The sequence below is a fragment of the Bubalus kerabau genome, chromosome 10 (genome assembly GCF_029407905.1).
Source record: "Bubalus kerabau isolate K-KA32 ecotype Philippines breed swamp buffalo chromosome 10, PCC_UOA_SB_1v2, whole genome shotgun sequence".
NCBI lineage: Eukaryota > Metazoa > Chordata > Mammalia > Artiodactyla > Bovidae > Bubalus > Bubalus kerabau.
Window position 1 is genome coordinate 65,467,108 of NC_073633.1, and position 26,381 is coordinate 65,493,488.

Consider the following 26,381-nt stretch of genomic DNA (forward strand, 5'->3'; position numbering starts at 1 on the left):
AAGGAAACTCAAAGATAAAAACACCAGTAGTTACCAATGGGAAGAGAGGTGGGGAGGGGCAGGATAGGGGTAGGGGATTTAGAGTTACAAACCATTATGTACAAAATAAGCTACAAGGATATAGCTTGTATATAGTTGTATATACTGTACAACACAGGGAATATAGCCAATATTTTATAATAATTACCAGTGGAGTATAACCTTTGAAACTGTGAATCACTGTTACATAAACCTGAACCATTTATAATATTGTAAATCAAGCATTTCTCAATAAAAGAAAAAAAAAGTCAGTGGGAAATTTGGGATATTTCGTTGGTCTTTTCTACTCAGAAGGTTCTGAACTCCAACTTTTATATCCTTAGCACCAACTACTAAAATTTGTTTAGTATTTTAGCCTCTTGCCAACAGCTTTCTGCTTTGATTTTCAGTCTCCTAACATACACATATAGGTTAGAAGACATAAAAATGCACCAAAGCAAAAATTGAACGCAGAAAGTCAGACTCACCTTCCTTTGGTTCCCTTTTCTCCAGTACCTTGACTCAAGTCCTGGATGTTTTGTTGCTCTGGCCCAGTGAGACTACCACAGCACTAGGTCACCACTTTGTTCTGTTTCCATGGCCCATGATTTGAATTCAGAAATGCCCTGAGGGGAAAGAGTAGTGTAAAACATGAGACTCTCTTAATACATGCATCTGTTCTCCGAGATCTTGACCCCTCAAATTCTGGCCGCCTTAGCCACTCTCTTTTCTTTACAATCTATTGTCTAATGGTATTCTGTCCAACTTGTATCATCTGTCTGTCCTACGTCTCTTCAGTCGTATCTCACTGACTCTTTGTGACCACATGGACTGTAGCCCACCAGACTACTCTTCCCATGGGATTATCCAAGCAAGTTATAATTGTTATAATCACCTGGAGGAGGAAATGACAACCCACCCCAGTATTTTTGCCTTTAAAATCCCATGGACAGAGGAGCCTGGCGGGCTACAGTCCACAGAGTCGCAAAGAGATGGACATGAATAAGTGACTGAGCACGCACACACTACCATAGTTAGTGATGTAAATGTGTATACTCTCTGGAAGTACTAATTTAGAACTTTGGTATTTTGTTTAGAAAGTCCAGTTATTTCTGTAAAACCCTGGTCCTGATGTCTAGTCGGAGCTTGAACTAAACAGCAACATAAATGATTCCTAGGATTATTCTTTATCCAAACCTTACAAGTAAGTCTCTCCATTTAAACTTTTATCTTTGAATGGTTTTTGTCCTAACTGTATCTGAGGAATATGTACTTAATCCTTTCTACCACAGCCTTATTGTTCCTTTCAATTCAGTCGCTTAGTTGTATCTGAATCTTTGTGACCCCATGGAATGCAGCACGCCAGGCCTCCCTGTCCATCACCAACTCCCAGAGTTTATTCAAACTCATGTCCATTGAGTCGGTGATGCCATCCAACCATCTCATCCTCTGTGGTCCCTTTCTCGTCCCAGCTTCAATCTTTCCCAGCATCAGGGGCTTTTCAAATGAGTCAGTTCTTTGCATCAGGTGGCCAAAGTATTGGAGTTTCAGCATCAGTCCTTCCTATGAATATTCAGGATGATTTCCTTTAGGATGGACTGGCTGGATCTCCTTGCAGTCCAAGGGACTCTCAAGAGTCCTCCAACCCCACAGTTCAAAAGCATCCATTCTTCACCACTCAGCTTTCTTTATAGTCCAACTCTCACATCCATACATGACCACTGGAAAGACCATAGCTTTGACTAGATGGACCTTTGTTGGCAAAGTAATGTCTCTGCTTTTAAATAACCTGTCTAGGTTGGCCATAACTCTTCTAAGGAGTAAGCGTCTTTTAACTTCACGGTTGCAATCACCATCTGCAGTGATTTTGGAGCCTCCAAAAATAAAGTCTGTCACTGTTTCCAGTGTTTCTCCATCTACATGCCATGAACTGATGGGACCAGATGCCATGATCTTAGTTTTCTGAATGTTGAGTTCTAAGCCAACTTTTTCACTCTCCTCTTTCACTTTCATCAAGAGGCTCTTCAGTTCTTCACTTTCTGCCCTAAAGGTGGTGTCATCTGCATATCTGAGTTATTGATCTTTCTCCCAGCAATCTTGATTCTAGCTTGTGTTTCTTCCAGTCCAGGATTTCTCATGATGTACTCTGTATATAAGTTAAATAAGCAGGGTGACAAAATACAGCCTTGATGTACTCCTTTCCCGATTTGGAATCAGTCTGTTGTTCCATGTCCAGTTCTAACTGTTGCTTCTTGACCTGCTTACCAATTTCTCAAGAGGCAGGTCAGGTGGTCTGGTATTCCCATCTCTTTCAGAATTTTCCACAGTTTGTTGTCATCCACACAGTCAAAGCCTTTGGTATAGTCAATAAAGCAGATGTTTTTCTAGAACTTTGTTGCTTTTTTGATGATCCAGCAGATGTTGATAATTTGATCTCTGGTTCCTCTGCCTTTTCTAAATCTAGCTTGAACATCTGGAAGTTCAAGGTTCATGTACTGTTGGAGCCTGGCTTGGAGAATTTTGAGCATTACTTTACTAGCATGTGGGATGAGAGCAATTGTGCGGTAGTTTGAGCATTCTTTGGCATTGCCTTTCTTTGGGATTGGAATGAAAACTGAGCTTTCCCAGTCCTGTGGCCACTGCTAAGTTTTCCAAAATTACTGGCCTATGAAGTGCAGCACTTTCATAGCATCATATTTTAGGATTTGAAATAGCTCAACTGGAATTTCATCACCTCTACTAGCTTTGTTCATAAGGCTCACTTGACTTTGCATTCTGGCTCTAGGTGAGTGGTCACACCATCGTGATTATCTGGGTCATGAAGATCTTTTTTGTACAGTTTTTCTGTGTATTCTTGCCACCTCCTCTTAATATCTTCTGCTTCTGTTAGGTCCATACAATTTAGGTCCTTTATTGTGCCCATCTTTACATGAAATGTTCCCTTGGTATCTCTAAATTTCTTGGAAGAGATCTCTAGACTTTCCCATTTTGTTGTTTTCACCTATTTCTTTGCAGTGATCATTGAGGAAGGCTTTCTTATCTCTCCTTGCTATTCTTTGGAACTCTGCATTCAAATGGGTATATCTTTCCTTTCCCCTTTGCTTTTTGCTTCCCTTCTTTTCACAGCTATTTGTAAGGCCTCCTCAGACAGCCATTTTTCCTTTTTGCATTTCTTTTTCTTGGGGATGGTCTTGATCCCTGCCTCCTGTACAATGTCACAATCTTCTGTCCATAGTTCATCAGGCATTCTGTCTATGAGATCTAATCCCTTGAATCTATTTCTCACTTCCACTGTATAATACTAAAGGGTTTGATTTAGGTCATACCTGAATGGTATAGTGGTTTTCCCTACTTTTTTCAATTTAAGTCTGAATTTGGCAATAACGAGTTCATGATCTGAGCCACAGTCATCTCCCAGTCTTGTTTTTGCTGACTGTATAGAGCTTCTCCATCCTTGGCTGTAGAGAATATAACCAATCTGATTTCGGTATTGACCATCTGGTGATTTTCATGTATAGAGTCTTCTCTTGTGTTGTTGGAAGAGGGTGTTTGCTATTACCATTGTGTTTTCTTGGCAAAACTATTAGCCTTTGCCCTGCTTCATTCTGTACTCCAAGGCCAAATTTGCCGTTACTCCAGGTGTTTCTTGACTTCCTACTTTTGCATTCCAGTCTCCTATAATGAAAAGGACATCTTTTTTGGCTGTTAGTTCCAAAAGGTCTTGTAGGTCTTCATAGAACCATTCAACTTCAGGATCTTCAGCATTACTGTTTTGGGCATAGACTTGGATTACTGTGATATTGTATGGTTTGCCATAGAAATGAACAGAGATCATTCTGTTATTTTTGAGATTGTACCCAAGTACTGCATTTTGATCTCTTGTTTACTATGGCAGCTACTCCATTTCTTCTAAGGGATTCTTGCCCACTGTAGTAGATATAATGGTCACCTGAGTTAAATTCACCCCTTCCAGCCCTAAATGTTCACTGATTCCTAAAATGTTGATGTTCACTCTTGCCATCTCCTGTTTGATCACTCAATTTACCTTGATTCATGGACCTAACATTCCAGGTTCCTGTGCAATATTGCTCTTTACAGCATTGGTTTTTACTTCCACCATGAGTTGCATCCACAACTGGGTGTTGTTTTTGCTTTGGCTCCCTCTCTTCATTCTTGCTGGAGTTATTTCTCCACTGATCTACCATAGCATTTAGGGCACCTTCCGACCTAGGGAGTTCATCTTTCAGTGTCCTATCATTTTGCCTTTTTACACTAATCATGGGGATCTCAAGGCAAGAATACTGAAGTGGTTTACCATTCCCTTCTCCAATGGACCATGTTTTGTCAGAACTCTCCATCATGACTGGTCCGTCTTGGGTGGCCCTACACAGCATGGCTCATAGTTTCACTGAGTTAGACAAGGCTGTGGTCCATGTAATCCAATTGATCAGTTTTCTGTGATTGTGGTTTGTGATTGTTCCTTTAAAGCTGCTTATGTATCCACCCTTATACATTTAAGAAAGTATATGACCTTCACCCTTCTCATCCTTACTTTTTTTTACCTAGCTTTAGACAACTAGAGAACAACTAACCCAGCTGGCACAAAATAAACACAAAATGAGCATTGAAAGAAAGAATAACTGAATAAATAAAGTTACTTCATTATGTGAAAAAATACTTGAAATATTCTTTTATTCTTCTCTTTCATTGTTAACCTATCTCTTATTTTAATAAAAAGTCATCTAAAGTATACAGTAACTTGAAGCCACTCTCCCATGCTTTATATTTAATGAGATCCAAGGGACTGAATTTCACAAATTCTTAGTCCATATAAAGGCCCACAAATTCATTTATTTACTCTGAATCATTTATTTACTGGTCATTTAGGTAGTCATCCAGAAGTGATTTTTGACAAAAGTCTTATATACACTTAGCTAATCTTGACTGGTATAAACAGTTTTTGTCATGTGAATTTCTATTTGGGGATATGACATAGTTGGTGAGACATTGCTAGATTGTTCATTGCCTGGTCTCATTTTTTAAAAGTGCCTCTTAAATTTAGAAGTAGGAACTCACTGTGTTATGCACTGAATTTCTGCCAGAGCCTGCTCTTCCACGTTTCTAGATCTTTGACTAATTTTTTCCTATGCCTTGAATTTCATTCTCCCTTTTGCCTGTCTGATGAGCTGCTTCAGTGCTCAAAAACGCTGCCTCCTTTGTGAAGCTTTTCCTAATATCCCAACAATATTACATGCTTCTTCTGATTTCCCCCTTTTCAGGTTTTCATTATAGTAAATTATAGTTGACCCTTGGACAGTGTTGGAGTTAGGGGTGCCAACCCTGTGCATAGTCAAAAATTCACATACAACTTACAGTAGGCCAGAGTCAACTGTATTTATGTCTTTCTTTTTCACTAGACTCTCACAAGGTCCTGGAGCATACCTCACTCTTCTAACTTCAGTGCTCAACATAGGAACTGATACTTGCTAGATCCTCAGTACAGTTTTTTCTTAAAGGTAAAATCTACCCAATGCTAAACTCATCCTACATTTTAGAGTGTACAATTCAGTGTTTTTTAATTCAAAGTTGTATAGCCATTGACTTCTCTGGTGGCTCAGATGGTAAAAAGTCTGCCTGCAATGTGGAAGACCTGGGTTCTATCCCTGGGTGGGGAAGATCCCCTGGAGAAGGAAATGGCAACCCACTCCAGTATTCTTGCCTGGAAAATTCCATGGACAGAGGAGCCTGCTAGGCTACAGTCCATGGGGTCACAAAGGGTTGGACACGACTGAGCAAGTCAACTGAGTAAGTAATAGTCATTACTCACTGTATAATCTTATAAGATTTTATGAGCCCCAAAAGAGATCTCAACCCAACAGCAGTCACTCCAAATTTTACCCTCCCTCCAGCTCCTGCCAACCACTGATCTGTTTTGCATCTCTATGGGTTTTCCTTTTCTGGACATTTCAAATAAATGAAATCATACAATATGTGACTTTTTTGTCTGACTTCTTTTACTTGTCATAAAACTTTCAAGGTTCTACCATACTGTAGCATGAACCAGTATTTCATTGCTTTTACTGGTGAATAATAATCTTTGGTATGAATATAGCATACTATGTTTATATCGGAGAAGGCAATGGCACCCCACTCCAGTACACTTGCCTGGAAAATCCCATGGATGGAGGAGCCTGGTGGGCTGCAGTCCAGGGGGTCGCTAGGAGTTGGACACGACTGAGCGACTTCACTTTCTCTTTTCACTTTCATGCATTGGAGAAGGAAATGGCAACCCACTCCAGTGTTCTTGCCTGGAGAACCCCAGGGACAGGGGAGCCTGGTGTGCTGCCATCTCTTGGGGTCACACAGAGTCGGACACGACTGAAGTGACTTAGCATAGCAGAGCATATGTTTATATAGTCATCAGTTGATTGGCATTTGGATTGTTTCCACTTTTTGACTATTATGAATAATGTCATTATGGATACTCATGTAAAGGTTTTTATATTCATGTGCATGTGTGTGTGCTCAGTTGCTTCAGTCATGTCTGATGCCTTGTGACACTATGGACTGTAGCCCACCAGGCTCTTCTGTCCATGGGATTCTCCAGGCAGGAATACTGGAGTGGGTTGCCATGCCCTCCTCCAGAGGATCCTCCTGACCCGGATTGGGGTATCAAACCCACGTTTCCTGCATTGCAGGCAGATTCTTTACCCACTGAGCCACCTGGGAAGCCCCTTTTATATGCATATATAGTTTCAATTCTCTTAGATACAAAGGAGTGAAATTTCTGGTAACTCTGTTTAACTTTTTGAGAAACTGCCAAACTGTTTTCCAAAGTTGCTGTACCATTTTACATTCCTACCCATAGTGTGCTGTGGATTCCAATTTCTTAAGATCTTCTTCAGTACTTGCTACTGTCTGTCTTATTGATTATGGCAATGCTAATGGATATGAAGGGGGTCTTATTTTGATTTTGATTTGAATTTACCTAATGAATAATACATTGACCACCTCATGCGAAGAGTTGACTCATTGGAAAAGACTTTGATGCTGGGGGAGGGATTGGGGGCAAGAGGAGAAGGGGACGACAGAGGATGAGATGGCTGGATGGCATCACTGACTCGATGGACATGAGTCTGAGTGAACTCCAGGAGTTGGTGATGGACAGGGAGGCCTGGCATGCTGCGATTCATGGGGTCGCAAAGAGTCAGACACGACTGAGCGACTTATTTGATCTGATCTGAATGAATAATAATATTGAGCATCTTGTTATGTGCTTATTGGCCATTCATGTTTTCTTTGGAAAACTTATGATTCAAATCGTTTGCCCATATTTTGTTGTTTTTTTAGTGTTGAGAGCTCTTCCCAGGAGGTACAGTGGTAAAGAATCTACCTGCCAATGCAAGAGAGAGAAGAGATACAGATTTGATGCCTGGGTTGGGAAGATCCCCTAAAGTAGGAAATGGTAACCCGTTCCAGTATTCTTGCCTGAAAAATTGCATGGACAGAGGAGACTGGTGGACTACAGTCCATGGAGTCACAGAAAGTTGGACACCATGAACAAGTGCACACAAACACACATTGCACATGAGTTGCTTATATAGTGTGGATATTAGAACTTTATCAGAAATGCAATTTCTAAATAGTCTATTGTCTCCTCTAAATGTTACCTACTGCTTCAGGCAGCCATAGCTGCCTATGATTGTTTTTGACAGACACCCTTGGAAAAAGTTGTTTTCAGTGAGCAAGTTCTATGTCAGGACAATTAAAGACAGCCTTGAAGTGGTATCTTCTATGGCACCACTGAACAGGTCAAAACTTCTCCAGGAAGGTAACTCTGGAGGCGTTCCAATCCCATTCTGTCTTCTTCAGTTGCTGCCAAACTGTTGGTTTTCACCGTGATTGGTGGCTGTAGGATTTTAATGCTATCACAGAATTGGAGCAGCAGAGGGTTGGGGTGGACTAGGGAACATTAGATCACCACAAAGTTTGCTTTTATCATCAGGATTTGGCCATTTTTCTTGAATAATTGCTCCCCAGGTTACTGTAAACCTTTGATTAATTTTCAGAGTTCTAAAAAAAACTGATCTTGATTTTTTTTTTTTTTTTTCTTTTGGCCAGTCTTTTTACACTTTTAAGGAGAAGAGGTTTCTTTGGAAGCCCTTCCTCTACCATTTTTTAACTGATATCCATATAAAATGTTTTCGAATAAGTGAATTAATAAATGAATTCCCTATATGCATGCTCACCAACATGTCTTCATACTCCCCAATTCAGCCAAGATATTCATGTTCTGAATTGACTAATCTGCTACAACCTGCAGACTCTAGATTAATTGAGCCTTGGAACTGACTGCTCTACCAAGAAGTGAGAGGGGATAGAAGTTGTTCTCAGTATTGAAGTGCTTCATACTGGTTGTCCACATTTTTGCTAAGTATGGAAGGGTGCCACTTGTTGCATTTCCTGTGATGTAATTATTTCCTGTTTTATTTCTAAGGGACTTCCCAGGTGGTGCAGTTGTAAAAAATCCACCTGCCAATGCAGGAGATGCTAGAGACACAGATTAGATTCCTGGGTCATGAAGATTCCCTGGAATAGGAAATGACTTTCAACCATGGTTTCTGATCTTGTATTTAGTATTATATATTTTCAGTTCTTTTGTTTTTGCCTTATTTGAGCAGCTATTTTGTCTTGAATTCAGACTCTGTGAAGCCCTTGCCTTATTACTGTATTTTTTGTATTTGTTATGTTTTCCCAAATATCTTAATGAATTTTGAAGTTGAATCATCATCTTGTTTTGGTCTTGCTGATCTTCCTTGGCCATCAGCCTTTCCATTTTTCTGATCCCGTCTTACTGCTACCCTTGCATTTTTGTCTTGGAGATGATGCTAAACCTTGTACCCCACTTCTTAGTGATCCTTTGCCACAAGTGACCCTGAAATGACACCCCCTTAGCAAAATGTAATATCTCCTAAGCGCTTAAGTCTTTTGGCCTAACACATGAAGAATTACATGACTAGTCTTTTTATACTAAATCTTTCTGGTCACTAGGATCCAACACACTGAATGAGTGAGTACCTTTTAAACATGTTATTTTTAAAGCAAATATTTGTTTATCAGACTATATTTGCTCATATAAATGTATTCTAATTCTGGAAATCAGTTCCCATCAATGGAGAAATTTTCCTTATGTTAAAAGATAAACTGAAGTACATTAAAGTTTTGGAGTTTATTTGAGTAAACACTGATTTGAAATGGCTAAATGCCAAACCAAAAATGAGTAGGAACTCTTCAGTGGCTAAAGAGTTTAGTCACTAAAGAGTGACTTTAAGAGAAAGTCTTATAGAGCAGACACAGAAGCAAAGCAAAGAAGTTATCTGCTTGGCTACTGCTTAATCTATTGCCTTATTTGGGAAAGCCTAGTCAGTGTGATTGATTGTCCTTAAGTTTCAATTTCTTAACCTTGAGGCACTTACAGTAATTGGTTATCACTTAGGTTTCAGTTTGTTTACTTAGGCTGCCAAGATATTAGAACCACCTTAGTCTAATAAGCTCTTTGTTTAATTACTTTAACACTTGAATACATTTAAAATAATTAAAATTCCCTATTTGGGGATCCTTGAAAAATTCTTTTTGTTCTTGTTTATTGTGTTAACTAAGATGATATTTTTTATTCTCTTTCTCCTTTCCAAATTTCTCTTAACTTCTATGTATAATGAAAAAAGTATTCAATCTAATTAAATAAATTATTTCTTTTGGGTTTCTTTTAATTGACTAATTGCTTTTCAATAGCTATGAAATCATCAAGTGAACAGCCTGTTGCATTTAATTTACCTATGCAATCAGGAGCCTAATGTACTCTTATTTATATAATTTCATAGTTACATTAAGAGTTCACATAGATTGAATAAAATACCTAGGAATAAACCTACCTAAAGAGGCAAAAGACCTGTATGCAGAAAACTATGAAAGATACTGATGAAAGAAATCAAAGATGACATAAACAGATGGATAGATATACCATGTTCTTGGATTGGAAGATTAATATTGTGAAAATGACTATACTACCCAAAGCAATCTACAGATTCAATCCAATGTCTATCAAATTACCAATGGCATTTTTCACAGAGTTAGAATAAAACATTTTACAGTTTGTAGTGAAATACAATAGACTTCAAATAGACAAAGCAATATTGAGAAGAAAAATGGAGCTGGAGGAATAAGGGTCCCTAACTTCAGACTATACTAAAAAGCTATTGTAATCAAGACAGCATGGTACTGGCACAAAAACAGAAATATAGATCAATGGAACTGGGAAGAAAGCCCCGAGATAAACTCACACACTTATGGTCACCTAATCAACGACAAAGGAGGCAAGAATATACAATGAAGAAAAGATGGTCTCTTCAATAAGTGGTGCTAGGAAAACTGGACAGCTACATGTAAAATTGGACTGTGGAGAAAGCTGAGCGCCGAAGAATTGATGCTTTTGAACTGTGGTGTTGGAGAAGACTCTTGAGAGTTCCTTGGACTGCAAGGAGATCCAACCAGTCCATTCTAAAGATCAGTCCTGGGTGTTCTTTGGAAGGAATGATGCTAAAGCTGAAACTCCAGTACTTTGGCCACCTGATGCGAAGAGTTGACTCATTGGAAAAGACTCTGATGCTGGGAGGGATTGGGGGCAGGAGGAAAAGGGGACAACAGAGATGAGATGGCTGGATGGCATCACCGACTCGATGGACATGAGTTTGAATGAACTCCGGGAGTTGGTGATGGACAGGGAGGCCTGGCGTGCTGCAATTCATGGGGTCACAAAGAGTCGGACACGACTGAGTGACTGAACTGAACTGAACTGAACATGTAAAATAATGAAATTAGAACATCCTTTAACATCATATACAAATAAACTCAAAATGGATTAAATATCTAAATGTAAGGTCGCACACTACAAAATTCTTAGAGGAAAACACAGGGAGAACACTCTTTGACATAAATTGCAGCAAGACCTGTTTTGACTCACCTCCTAGAATAACAAAAATAAAAACAAAAATAAACAAATGGAACCTAATTAAACTTAAAAGATTTTTCACAACAAAGCAAAACAAACAAGATGAAAAGACAACCCTCAGAATGGGAGAAAATATTTGCAAACGAATATTTGCAACTGACTGAGGGATTAATCTCCAAAACATCTCATGCAGTTCAATATCAAACAACCCAATTAAATAACGGGCAAAAGACCCAAGTAGACATTTCTCCAAAGAAGACATACAGATGGCCAAGAGGCACAGGAAAAGATGTTCAACATCACTGATTATTAGAGAAATGCAAATCAAAACTACAATGGCATATCACCTCACACCAGTCAGAATGGCCATCACTGAAAAAATCTACAAACAATAAACGCTGGAGAGGTTATGGAGAAAAGGGAACACTCTTGAATTGTTGGTTGGTGGAAATGTAAATTGATACATCCACTATGGAGAACAGTGTGGAGATTTCTTAAGAAACTAAAAATAGAGCTACTATATTATCCAACCATCCCTTCCTGGGCATATACCAAGAGAAATTAATTTAAAGAAAACCATGTATTTAAAAAGATACATGTACCACAGCTTTCTTATCCATTTGTCTGCTGATGGACATCTAGGTTGCTTCCATGTCCTAACTATTGTAAACAGTGCTGCGATGAACATTGGGGTACACGTGTCTCTTTCAATTCTGGTTTCCTCGGTGTGTATGCCCAGCAGTGGGATTTCGGGGTCGTATGGCAGTTCTATTTCCAGTTTTTTAAGGAATCTCCACACTGTTCTCCATAGTGGCTGTACTAGTTTGCCTTCCTACCAACAGTGTAAGAGGGTTCCCTTTTCTCTGCACCCTCTCCAGTATTTATTGTTTGTAGACTTTTTGATAGCAGCTCACTACGATGTTGTAAAGTAATTAGCCTCCAATTAAAATAAAACAATTAATTTAAAAAATACATGCATCCCAATGTTCACTGTGGCACTATTTACAATAGCCAGGACACGGAAGCAAACTAAATGTCCATCAACAGAGGAATGGATAAAGGAGATGTGGCACATATATAAAATGGAGTATTATTTAGCCATAAATAGGAATGAAACTTTGCCATTTGCAGAGACGTGGATGGACTTAGAGACTGTCATACAGGGTGAAATAAGTCAGAAACAAATATCATGTATTGATACACATATTTGGAATCTAGAAAAATGGTACAGATGAACCTATTTGCAAAGCAGAAATAGGGACACATATGTAGAGAAGAAACATATGGACACCAAGGTGGGACAGGGAGTGGAAGTGAATTGCAATTGACATATATACACTACTAAGTATAAAATAGATAACTAATGAGAACCTACTGTAGAGCACAGGGAACTCGACTCAATGCTTTGTGTTGAAAAAGAAGGAATTGAATATATGTATACATATAGCTGGAGAAGGCAATGGCACCCCACTCCAGTACTCTTGCCTGGAAAATCCCATGGACGGAGGAGCCTGGTAGGCTCCAGTCCATGAGGTCGCTCAGAGTCAGACACGACTGAGTGACTTCACTTTCAGTTTTCACTTTCATGCTTTGGAAAAGGAAATGGCAACCCACTCCAGTGTTCTTGCCTGGAGAATCCCAGGGACGGGAGAGCCTGGTGGGCTGCCGTCTATGGGGTCACACAGAGTCAGACATGACTGAAGTGACTTAGCAGCAACCGCATACATATAGCTGATTCACTTTGCTATACAGCAGAGACTAACAACATTGTAAAGCAACTAAACTCCAATAAAAAAAAAGTTCATACAGATTATCAACCAATTTCTTTATCAAGTACTTAATTCTTACCTCAGTCTCTTAATTTATTCTTTATATGATTTAATATTGAAATAGCTAGATAAGAAACATTGTTTTGAGCTCTGAACCCCACTCCAAATTTGGGTAGAAAGGATGGGTGTCTACATGGATATGCTTTTATTAGACTTAACTCAAACATTCATTACTGAATGTCTGGTATCTAAAAACATTATTACTACCTTTCTGAAGAAAGTAGTCTTGCTTTTACTCTAAAAGCCACACCACAATCACTTCAGTTGTATATTCTTGATTATTTTGGAAATTCCCTGTAGATATTAACTTATTGCAAGCATTGATTCTTTAAGAGAAGAAAATGAGTTCCCAGCTTGGCTCCTCTAAGGATTTACTTTTATTCTAGCCAAAGAGATTAGACAAGGAGACCTGGACCAAAAAAAATCTACACAGCAAATCATGGTGTTCATATCTTAAATTTGTATGCAGTCCAAACTCTACTCAAGTGTAAAGCAAGATTAATTTTTAGTGCAGATTTCTCATGCTATTCATAAATGAACAATTCCCTTTTCTTCAAACACTATATAATCATACCCAGTAAGCCATATTTTCCAGTTGTTGATACTGAGGTATGAAAAATTTGGATCAACCTCATTCTTCAGAAAATAATTCAGTAGGAGAGAAAGGAATAGCTAAGACAAGCATCCTATCTATGTGTGTTCTCCAGCATTCTCACACAAGAACAACTTTAAGATTTGTTACAGTTCATACTATTGGTAGGAATTCAGGTTTTAGTCTTCTTCCAAATAAACAAACTTGTTGCCATGGGTGGTGGGCAGAAGAGTGACTTTTTAAAATCCATGCATTTTATCCACTGTGGTTCTTATTTTTTGAGTATTGCCAGCCAAATTAAGTAAATGTCAAGTCTCTCTCACAACTCCAGTGATAAAAAGGAATTTAAAGCCCCAGGTGCTACCACAAATATTGAAACCTGTTTAGTTTGGATGCTACCAATTCCAACATGGAACATGGAAACTCTCCCACCAAAGCCCTTCTTTAATACTCTCAGAATGAATTAAAACATGATGAAAAGATATCAGAATTAGTCTCTTGTCTTTTGACTCTATGCCTTATCAAGTCAGACCTACGGATCTCCCTGTGATTTGAGATTTGGACTAGTATATTTAAGGAAATGAAGAATCAATGATGATTTCTATAACATATTTAGAGACCAGCAATAAAATCTACCAGATTTGAGGCCTATCATTTAAAGGACATAAATAAATTATGATAGATTCTTCCCTGGCTCAGAGAGTTTATTAACTAAGGGAAAATATTATGAGTTTGTAATTTAGCTTGACCAGTACCCCAAGAATTTTCAAATAGTGCCAAGTGCCAAGAAGAGTCTATAGAAGTTTAAACAAAATAAGATACTCATCAGAGGAAACTTCTGCTACACAGATCATTAAATCTACATACTTTTTGAAAAAAATTGTAAATGGGCTGAACAGGAGAATTAAATATGTTGGTGAAGTACTTTAAGACAGCATTGTTGGTTCACTTTTGACCTCTGCCTAGGGCCATGGTTTTGAAGAGAAACAAGGTTATTTGATCATGATCCTATAGTTTTAATCAGAACCTACCAAACATGCACCAAAACTCTGTTTTCAATTACCCTGACAAGGGCACAGATGTATGAAGCAATACATGATATCTATTTGGTTCTTTTAGATTAAGGAATTCACACAACTCACATTGATATTGCTTATAGAAACTAAAGTTGTCAGCTAACCTTCCTACAGTTTTAATGTGCTATTGAGCCATTGAATCACTCACATCCTAGTCATGAGAATGTGGCCTTTATCTTCTGATATGGAAGTAATAGTCAGACAAAAGTTATATATAAATATTTTGAATACTTCTAAGTTTCCTGTAGTCTTGGGATTCCAAATAATCCTATACACCACAAAGTTTTTCTATTGTCATTGAGAATTGATTATTTCTATAGATAACAGCCTATTTTACATAGAGTTAAAGTCATTGGTTGAGTTCTTTGAGCAGCACTCTATCACCTGTACTCCTCTATCTGTACTGAACCCTTCTGAATATATGGGCTTCCCAGGTGGCCCTAGTGGTAAAGAACTCACCTGGCAGTGCAGGAGATGTAAGAGATGTGGGTTCAATCCCTGGGTTGGGAAGATCCCCTGGAGGAGGGCATGGCAACCCACTCCAGTATTCTTGCCTGGAGAATCCCATGGACTGAGGAGCCTGGCAGGCTACAGTTCATAGGGTCACAAAGAGTTGGACACAACTGAAGCGAATGAGTATGCACTTTTGAATATGGATTCCAGCTTCCTCATGATTATCTTTCGTTTAAACACAACCCCAGACCTGAATTTGCCCTCTTCCTATAGATGAAAAAAGTGAGGGAGAGTCTGGAGACAAACCAGCCTAAGAATATTTTACTATGAGTCACAAGCAAGAGCAGGCCCCACCCAGTGGACAGTGATAGCTCTGTGTTCTCTGGCTTGGAAGCACTGGATTGTCCCACTACAGAACTCATCAGCCACCAAGTGGTGGATATATAAAGATCCCATCCCAGCCCTCCCACATAGCTTCACAGGTCTCCATGAAACAACCACCCAACACGTCATCATTCAGAAAGAGTCACAGTTTGAATCAATTCAAGCTTGGAAATGATTCAATAGTCATTTGGATCTGGAATAAGGATCTTATTAAATGAAAACCCAAACTGGTTCAAATATTGGACCAATTATAGTCTGATACAAACTACATGTGGAAATGGTTTTAGATTTGAATTCCTTCAGACACTGAGCAGATTCAACCCAGTAAAAATATTAAGTATCATCAAAGTATCTGGGGAAAAACAAGAGGCATCTCTTAACCAATCTTCCCCGTTGCTCTGTCTCACATTCCTATATTTTATAAGCATTCAACACGGTTATGTTGTCACAAAGACACACTCAAGCTGGGTTTCTTGGTTGATCTGGCCCACTCCCGAGGATATCAGCTACATCCTACAATTAAAAAGGCATAAGCAACCTCCTTATGTTGTTGAAAAAGCAAACTCCCTTTTCAACAACACAAGAGATAACTTTACACATGGACATCACCAAATGGTCAATATCAAAATCAAATTGATTTTACTCTTTGTAGCCAAAGGTGGAGAAGCTGTACAGAGTCAGAAAAAACAAGACCTGGAGCTGAATGTGGCTCAGATTATCAGCTTCTCACAGCAACATTCAGGCTTTAACTAAAGAAAGTGGGGGACACCACTAGGTAAGCCAGGTATGACCTAAATTCCTTATGAATATGCAGTGGAGGTGACGAACAAATTCCAGGCATTAGATCTAGTAAACAGTGTGCCTGAAGGACTACGGATGGAGGTACGTAATACTGAACAGGAGGCAGTGAACAAAACATCCCAAGAAAAAGAAAAGCAGGAATGCAAAGGGGTTGTCTGAGGAAGCTTTACAAATAGCTGAAGAAAGAAGAGAAGTGAAAAGCAAGGGAGAAAGGGAAAGGTGCATCAAACTAAACGCAGAGTTTCAAAGAATAGCATGGAGAGACAAGAAGACCTTCTTCAATGAACAGTGCATAAAACTAGAGGAAAACAACAGACCGGAAAGACTAGAGATCCCTTCAGGAAATTGGAAATATCAAGGGATTATTTCACCCAAAGATTGGCACAATAAAGGACAGAAATGGTAGACACCTGATAGACTCAGATGAGATCAAGAAGAGATGGAAAGAATACATGGAAGAACTATATTAAAAAGATCTTAATGAACCAGATAACTACGATGGTGTGGTCTGTCAGCCAGAGTCAGACATTCTGGAATGTGAAGTTAAGTGGGCCTTGGGAAGCACTGCTGCCAATAAAGCTAGTGGATGTGATGGAATTCCAGTAAAGTATTCAAAACCCTAAAGGATGATGCTATCAAAGTGTTGCACTCAACATCTTAGCAAACCTGGAAGACCCAGCAGTGGTCACAGGACTGGAAAAGGTCAATCCTCATCCCAGTTCCTAAGAGGGTTAGTACTAAAGAATGTTCATATCATCAGATAACTGTACTCATCTCCCATGCTAGTAAGGTCACACTAAAAATACTGCATGCTAGGCTTCAGTATCAGAGAAGGCAATGGCACCCCACTCCAGTACTTTTGCCTGGAAAACCCCATGGATGGAGGAGCCTGGTGGGCTGCAGTCCATGGGGTCGCTAGGAGTCGGACATGACTGAGCGACTTCACTTTCACTTTTCACTTTCATGCATTGGAGAAGGAAATGGCAACCCACTCCAGTGTTCTTGCCTGGAGAATCCCAGGGACGGGGGAGCCTGGTGGGCTGCAGTCCATGGGGTCACACAGAGTCGGACATGACTGAAGTGACTTAGCAGCAGCAGGCTTCAGTATTGTGCAAACCAAGAACTTCCAGATGTCCAAGCTGAGTTTAGAAAAGGAAGAGGAACCAGAGGTCAAATTTCCAACATTCACTGGATCATAGAGAAAGCAAGGGAATTCCAGAAAAATATCTATCTCTGTTTCAATCACTATGCTAAAGCCTTTGACTGTGTGGATCACAACAAACTGTGGAAAGCTCTTAAAGAGATGGGAATACCAGACCATTTTACTGTCTCCGAAAAACCTGTATGCAGGTCAACAAGCAGCAGTTAGAACCCTGTATGGAACAACTGATTGGTTCAGGTTTGAGAAAGGAGTACAACAAGGCTGTCTGCTGTCACTCTTTTTATTTAACCTATACGCTGAGCACATCATGAGAAATTTTGGCTGGATGAGTTACAAACTGGAATCAAGATAGGTGGAAGAAACATCAACAACCTCAGATATGCAGATGATACCACTCTAATGGCAGGAAGCAAAGAGGAAATAAAGAGCCTCTTGATGAAGGTGAAGGAGGAGAGTGAAAGAGCCACCTTAAAATTAAATATTAAAAAAACTAAGATCATGGCATCTGGCTGCATTACTTCATGGTATATAGAAGGGGAAAAGGTGGAAGTAGTGACAGGTTTCATCTTTTGGGGCTCTACAGTCACTACGGATGTTGACTGCAGCCATGAAATCAGAAGACAATTGCTTCTTGGAAGGAAAGCTATGACAAACCTAGACAGTGTGTTGAAAAGCAGAAACATTACTCTGCCAACAAAGGTCTATACAGTCAAGGCTATGGTCTTCCCAGTTGTCAGGTACAGTAGTGAGAGCTGGACCATAAAGGTGGCAGAGCCCCAAAGAATAGACGCCTCCAGACCGTGGTGTTGGAGAAGACTCCTGAAAGTCCCTTGGACAGCAAGGAGATCAAACCAGTCAATCCTAAGGGAAATCAATCCTGAATATTATTTGGAAGGACTGATGCTGAAACTGAAGCGGCAGTATTTTGGTCACCTGATTCGAACAGCCAGCTCACTGGAAAAGTCAACGCAGATGCTGGGAAAGATTCAGGGCAGAAGGAGAATAGGGCATCAGAGGATGAGATGGCTGGATGGCATCACTGATGCAAGGGAAATGAACTTGGAAAAACTTTGGGAGATGGTGAGGGATAGGGAGACCTGGCATGCTTCAGTCCATGGGGTTGCAAAGAGGAGGACATGACTGGGTGACTGAACAACAACAAAGGAAACCCTATCATTCATTGGCTTTCATAAACATCCCTTACCAGAAGGCATCAGACTGAAATTTGTCTTTCCTTGGATATTTGCTTGGGTATTTTCAGAGACAACAGAATCACAAGGCTTAAAGGACTATAGGCATCAAGAAAAGTCAGGGTCTCAGCCGCTGGAAACTGAGCCACTAGAAGAAAGTGGCTTTTTTGCTCTATTTTGTTCTCAGCTTAGAAGATCAATGAGGTAGACCAGGCTATCCTTCTGAGTGAAAAGTGTTTGTAAAGAAAAGCCAGTAAGATGGTTGACCTTGTGAAAAATTATGAGGTAGATAAAAAGTGCCTAACAGTACTGGTTATTAAACTTAGTTGGGCCCCAGGCCAGGCTCACTGAGCCACAGCATCTTTGGATGGAGCCCCAGCATTTATATATCTTTATAAAGCTTCCCCAAGTGACTCTAAAGTAGATGTATGAACATTTGAGAAATACTGGTATAAGGCTCATTCTCTCACTTTCCTTAGCTTTCTCCCATAATACCTTCTTACCACCCCAAAATAGGCCTCTAGTGCTGTCTCTGATTTTCCACACTACCCAGACCATCATCACAGCCATGAAAGACCCCCGTATTGCCTTCCCTAGCACCTCATACACTTACCCTGCATTCTTGACCGTACTTACGTAAGTATAAACCAACTAAATTATAGTAAATTGCAGTTGAATCCCAAACAAGCTTAATGCACTAAATCTTCCAGGAGTAACTGTATTTTGAAAGAGGATAGAAAGTTTAGGGATAACAATGGTGGGGTGGGGGAGGTTGCAGATACTATCAGCAAAATCATCCTTCTTTAAGACCTATTCAGAGTTCCAGTGCAAAAATGACAGCAAAGGAAGACCCTGAACTCATCTCCTTCTATTGACACAAGGAATCAACACCTACATATAGAGCAATTCCTCCTGAAGAACTGAGGGCTGAATGAAAATCTTTTGTGCAGCTTAATTTGTACAAATCAAAGGGGTGGCTTTGGCAGGGCTAAAGTGCCGAGAATGTGTTTCACCTGTGCTTTAAAGGTGGAAGGGGAATCCAAATTATGGTGCTTTCTGGTGCTTCCAACCCTGGAGAGAGTTCCAGCCCTCTTTCATTTACAGGGACCACATAGAGATGGGCAGGAGAAACAGAGAGACACAGTATTGAAGGGACCCCACCCCACTCCTGATGCAGCAACATGCAATAGGGTGGGATATGTCTGAAGGAACCCAGTCACTTACTCACCTGCCCTGAGGCACATAGGAAAAACAGTCGTTCAAGGTCACCTCGATTATACATGAAAGAAACCCACTCACTAACCCTAGAGCATCTGATAAATGGGTGGGGAAGGACTGGACCCTGTGGCTTATACCCACTGAAGCTCCAACAAGCCTGCCAAAGTTGCCTGACACACACAGTCTACACAGAGGATGCTTCCACACAAGGCCACACCTTCAAGAATGCAAGAGGTAGCTGTTTCATCTAATTGATAACAAAGTCAAACAAACTGAGGAGATGAATGAAAGCAAAGATAAAATCCCAGAAAAACACCCTAATGTAACTGATTAGAAGTTTAAAGTGAGTCATAAAAATGCTCACTGAACTCAGAGAAACACAGTGAGAATGTCAACAAAGAAGTAGAGAATATAAGAAAGAATTGATCAGAGCTGAAGAATGTGCTATGCTTAGTGGCGTCCAACTCTTTTCGACCCCATGGACTGCAGCTGGCCAAGCTCCTCTGTCCATGGGGCTTCTCCAGGCAAGAATACTGGAATGAGTTGCCATTCCCTCCTCCAGGCGATCTTCCCAACCCAGCAATTGAACCCAGGTCTCCTGCATTGCAGGCAGATTCTTTACCATCTGGGCCACTAGGGAAGCCCAGAAATACTCTAGAGAGAACTGATATTAGGTATGATGATACAGAAAAATGGGTCAGGAATCTGGAAGACAGAAGAGTGAAAATCACCCAATTGGAACAGCAAAAACAAAAAAGAATTTATGAGGAGAGTTTAAAGAACCTCTGGGACATCATCAAGCATACTAGCATGCACATTACAAGGGTCGCAGAGGAGAAGAAAGGGGAAGAAAACTTATTTGAAGAAATGATGACTGAAAACTTCTTTAACCTGAGGAAGGAAACAGATAGCCAGGTCCAAGAAACAGAGAGTCCAAAACAAGATGAACCCAAAGAGCTCCAAACTAAGACAAACCACAATTAAACTGAAAAAACTTCAAGACAGAGAATTTTAGAGACATGAAGAGAAAAACAACTAGTCATTTAAAAGAAAATTCCCATTACACTCTCAGGTGTTTTTCACCAGAAACTTTGCAGACCAGAAGGGAGTGACAGGATATATTTAAAGTCATGAAAGGAAAAAATACCTACTACCTAGGTATTCAACCCAGCAAGGTTATCATTCAAAACTGAAGGAAAGGTAGTGTCCCAGACAATGAAAAACAAAAAGGGTTCATTACTACTAAACTGGCCTTACAAGAAGTGTTCAAGGGTCGTCTTTAAGTGGAAAAGGAAAGACTATAATTAAAAATAGAGAAATATATGAAAGAAAAAATTCTCATTGATAAAAAATAAATATTTAGTAAAGGCAGGGAATCAGCCGCTTAAAAAGATATTGTGAGGGTTAGAAGACAAAAGAAGTAAAATCAACTACAATTACAATACGTAGTTAAGGGATACACAAAATAGGAACACATAAAGTTGTACATCAAAACAAATGTATCAGAGAGTACTATGTAGAGCTTTCAGAATGCATTCAAACATAAGTAACTATCCAGCTTAAAATAAACTGATATATATGAAGCTCACAGCAACCATAAACTGCAAATCTACAATAGATACACACACAAAAATAAAGTGAAAGGAACTCAAACATAATGCAAAAAAAAATCATCAAACCATAAGAGAAGAGATCAAGAGAAAAAGAATGGAACAAAGAAGAGCTACAAAAACAATGAGAAAATAGTTAACAGTAATAAGTACATACCTATCAATAATCACCCTAAACAAAACATAAATGGACTACATGCTCTAACCAAAAGACATAGGGTGGCTGAATGTATCAAAAACAATACCCATTTGCATGCTGCCTACCAGAGCCTCACTTCAGATCTAAATACACACACAGACTGAAAGGATGGAGATAGGTATACCAAGCAAACAGAAAAATAAAGCTGTCATAGAAATACTCATATTTCACATAAAATAGACTTTAAAAGAACACTGAAAAGACAACAAATGGCATTACATAATGGCTGATGTGTCAATCTGAGGATGATATATTTATGCACCCAACACAGAAACACCTAAATACATAAAGCAAATATTAAACAGACAAAGGGAGAAATGAACAGTAACATAATACTATTAGAGGACTTTAAAACCCCACTTACATCAATGAGTAGACCATCCAGAAAGAAAATTAATAAGAAAACACTGGTCTTAAATGACATATTAGATCAAATTGACTTAATTGACACACACACACACACACACACAATATTCCATTCAAAAGCTGCAGAATACATATACATTTCAATGCACAGTCTCCTGAAGAGATCATATGACAGGATCATATGAAGAGATGCAGATAAACCATTTGACAAAATTTAACATCTATGTTTGATAAAAACTCTCAACAAAGTAGATACAGAGGGAACATACCTCAACATAATAAAGAATATACATGACAAGCCCACAGCTAACAAAATACTCAATGGTGAAAAGCTGAGAGAATTTTCTCTAAGGTCAGGAATAAGACAAAAATACCCACCAAAGCCACTTTTATTCAACATAATACTGAAAGTCCTGCCCAGAACAATTAAGAAAAGGAAATAGTAGACATCCAAATTGGAAAGGAAAAACTGATGGTAAAGCAGTCCTTCTCTGCAGATGACAGTATACTATATCCAAAAAACTCTAAATACATTATGGAAAAGTATTCAAAACAATAAACTCAATAAAGTTGTAGGACACAAAATTAACATACAGAAATCCACTGCATTTCTAAGCACTAAGAGTGAACCATCAGAAAGAGAAATTCTCATTTACAATCACACCAAAAAGAATAAAATATCATAAACAAATTTAACCAAAGAGGTGAAAGATTCTGAAACATATAGGACATTTATAAAGGAAATGGAAGATAAATTGCACTCATGGATTGGAAGAATTAATATTCTTTAACATTATTATAATTCCCATATTACCCAATGCAATCCACATATGTAATGCAATCCCTATCATCCAAATTACTCATGGCATTCCTCACAGAACTAAAATAATTCTAAAATTTGTGAGAAGCCAAAATTCACCTTGAATAGCCAAAGCAATCTTGAGAAAGTAGAACACAGCTGGAGGCATCATGGGCCCTGATTTCAAACTACTACAAAGCTACAGTAACCAAAACAGTATGGTGTTGGCCCCCAGACACATGGATCAATGAAACAGAACAGAGAATGCTTACATAAACCTATGTTTCTATGGTCAATTAATTTATGACAAAGGAAGCAAGAGTATACAATGGGGAAAAAGTTTCTTCAATAATTGTGTTGGGAAAACTGGGCAGCTACATGCAAAAGAATAAAACTAAACCACTTTCTTATACCATATACAAAATTAAACTCAAAGTGTATTAAAGATTTAATTGTAAAATCTGAAACCATAAAACTCCTAGAAGGAAGCATAGGCAAAGTACTTACCTATATCTGTCTCCTCAGGCAAGAGAAAAACAAATAAATAGGGGCTAGTTAAAACTTTCGCACTGTGAAGAAAATCATCAGCAAAGTGAAAATTCAAGCTACTGAATTCAAGCTACTAGGGCCACCCAAGATGGACAGGTCATAGTGGAGAGTTCTGACAACACGTGGGCCACTGGAGAAGGGAATGGAAAACCACTTCAGCATTCTTGCCTTGAGAATCCCATGAACAATATGAAAAGGCAAAAAGATATGACACTGAAAGATGAACTCCCCAGGTGGGTAGATGCCCAATATGCTACTGGAGAAGAGTAGAGAAATGGCTACATAAGGAATTAAGAGGCTGAGCAAAAGTGGAAACAATGCCCAGTTGTGGATATGTCTGGTGAAGAAAGTAAAGTCCAATGCTGTAAAAAGTAATGCATAGGAACCTGGAATGTTAGGTCCATGAATCAAGAAAATTGGAAGTGGTCAAACAAGAGATGGGAAGAGTGAACATTGACATTTTAGGAACCAGTGAACTAAAATGGACTGGAATGGGTGAATTTAATTCAGATGACCATTACATCTACTACTGTGGGCAAGAATCCCTTAGATGAAATGGAGTAGCCATCATAGTCAACAAAAGAGTCCGAAATGCAGTACTTGGATGAGGTCTCAAAAGGACAGAATGATCTCTGTTTGTTTACAAGGTAAACCATTCAATATCACAATAATCCAAGTCTATGCCCCAACCACTAATGCCAAACAAGCTGAAGCTGAATTGTTCTGTGAAGACCTACAAGAACTTCTAGAACTAACACCAAAAAAAGATGTCCTTTACATCACAGGGGACTGGAATGCAAAAGTAGGAGGTCAAGAGATACCTGGAGTAACAGCCAAGTTTGGCCTTGGAGTACAAAATGAAGCAGGCCAAAGACTGGCTAAGTTTGCCAAGAGAATGCACTGGACATAGCAAACACCCTCTTCCAACAACACAAAAGATGACTTTACACATGGATATCACCAGGTGGTCAATATCAAAATCAGATTGATTCTATTCTTTGCAGCCAAAGATGGAGAAGTTCTATACAGTCATCAAAAACAAGACCAGGAGCTGACTGTGGCTCAGATCACGAACTCCTTATTGCAAAATTCAGACTTAAATTGAAGAAAGTAGGGAAAACATCTAGGCCATTCAGGTGTGACCTAAGACAAATCCCTTATGATTTTACAGTGGAAGTGACAAATAGATTCAAGGGATTAGATCTGATAGAGTGCCTGAAGAACTACGGATGGAGGTTCATGACATTGTACACCACAATTTTCACTGCAGCACTGTTTACAGTAGCCAATATATGGGAGCAACCTAAATGTCTATCAACTGATGAAAGGATAAAGAAGATGTGGTATATATATATACATGTACAATGGTATATTAGTTAGAAAAGAGAATGAAATCTTGCCATTTGTGACAACATGGATGGACCTAAAAGGTTTTATGCCAAGAGAAATGTTAGAAAAAGACAAATACCATATGATACCACTTATTCATTGATCTAAAAAACAAAAATAAACAAAACAGAATTAGACCCTCAGATACAGACAAAAAGCTGGTTGTTTTCAGAGAGGAGGGAGGTGGTAGGATAACACATACCCTTTCTGCAGGAATGACTCTCACCTTCCAAATGGACAAGGCAGACCCCAATCAATCATATTTGTCATGATGTGATAGTCGCTCAGTCGTGTCTGACTCTTTGCAACTGTAGCCCACCAGGCTCCTCTGTCCTTGAAATTCTCCAGGCAATAATACTGGAGTGGTTAGCCATTTCCTTCTCCAGGCGGGTTGCCTAATAATGCTTTGGCCCAGTGGCTGTGCCATTACTGGGGTGGTATCCTCAAGCATTGGCTTCTCTTTCTTGCTTTGCTTGCTTGCTGCCCCCTGACTGCACTGCAAAGCCATGCTCAGGGCCTCACTGGTTTGTGTGTCTCAAGCCTCAGTTCCCCCCACAGAAAAAGGTTATGCAAATAACCTTGATTTGAGTACTATTTAAAAAGTTGGAATGCCCAGTAATTGATTTAAATGAAAAGCAAATGGAGTGTTCCTTGGGATCATGAGAACCGGTATATCTATATTACTGGCCACGTTAAATCCCCGCTTGCCTTTTGAACATAATTGAAAAAGCAGCTGCATAATCTATGGAAAGTGATAAGCAAAGCAGAGAACCTGTGTTAAGGGGTCTTCAATATTCACTGCTTCCAGGGATACTTCTCTTCCAAATCAGGAGCAGAAAGTCTAGTACTGCTGCCTTTTGATTTGCCCTTTCAGCTAAGCTTTCATGGCCCTTATTGTTAGTTGAGATACTGCTCTCCCAAGAACTAGAGAGTGTCCAAGGCTCAGCTCACCATGACAATAGGAAATTTAACTCATGCTAATGACGTGAGCTAGACACAAGCCAGAGACTCAAGAAGCCAAAGGTTGCATGTCCTTCCCCTATCCTCTGGAGTCGTCTCCTTTATGCCCTGCAGTTTCACTTGATGTTTCCTAAATAGAGATGGCCCATAGAATCCAGAAAGTCTTCAGCCAAGCTTCAAGGTAAGACTGAGCTGGAAAAGGTTGGGTCAAATCTGGTATTTGCTTCTGTTACCTATACTCTGCTCAGAGTTCCTTCACAATACCTATTAATCTGTATTTGCGTTTATGTCACTTTGGCCTATAGTGATTTTTTTTTTTTTTCCTTTCCTAAAAAGAGCCAACTGGAGGCTTCTAAGCTCCTAAGATTTTCTATGGCTAATGACTTTGTCTTAGTTCCCAGAAACTTGCTGAGCATCAGAAACGGTTTTGTGATTCTTGGGCCTAATCCCGTGCTACTATATTAGAATCTCTGTGACAGGGTCAGATATTAGGATTGTTTTCAGTGTCCTAGGTAATTACATGGTAATGTGATACTAAATTCCCACTAGACCATCCATTCCTCCGCTGTTCCAGACTAAGCACTGGATCTCCTGACTTCTAACTCTTGACTTGCCACTATACTTGCTATATGACCTTCCTAAGTCACTTAATTTTCATGGGCTTCAAGTTCCTTATCCACAGGGAAGAGAAAGTGGAATGGGAAACTAGGTTTTATCAGTGATTATCAACATGTTCACTTTTGGAACTTTGAAAATTCTGGCTATGATGGTTCAAGTT

At 39.3% G+C, this 26,381-nt stretch overlaps 1 long non-coding RNA gene across 2 annotated transcripts in view; it reads right to left on the reverse strand.

Annotated features, from left to right (window-relative positions):
* LOC129621496 (uncharacterized) overlaps nucleotides 1-26,381 on the reverse strand; it is a 136,379-nt gene that overhangs the window by 95,766 nt on the left and 14,232 nt on the right. For both annotated transcript variants that reach the window (XR_008699396.1, XR_008699397.1), the window contains exon 2: nucleotides 507-644. This is a non-coding gene — a long non-coding RNA (uncharacterized LOC129621496). The remainder of the gene's footprint in view (nucleotides 1-506; nucleotides 645-26,381) is intronic.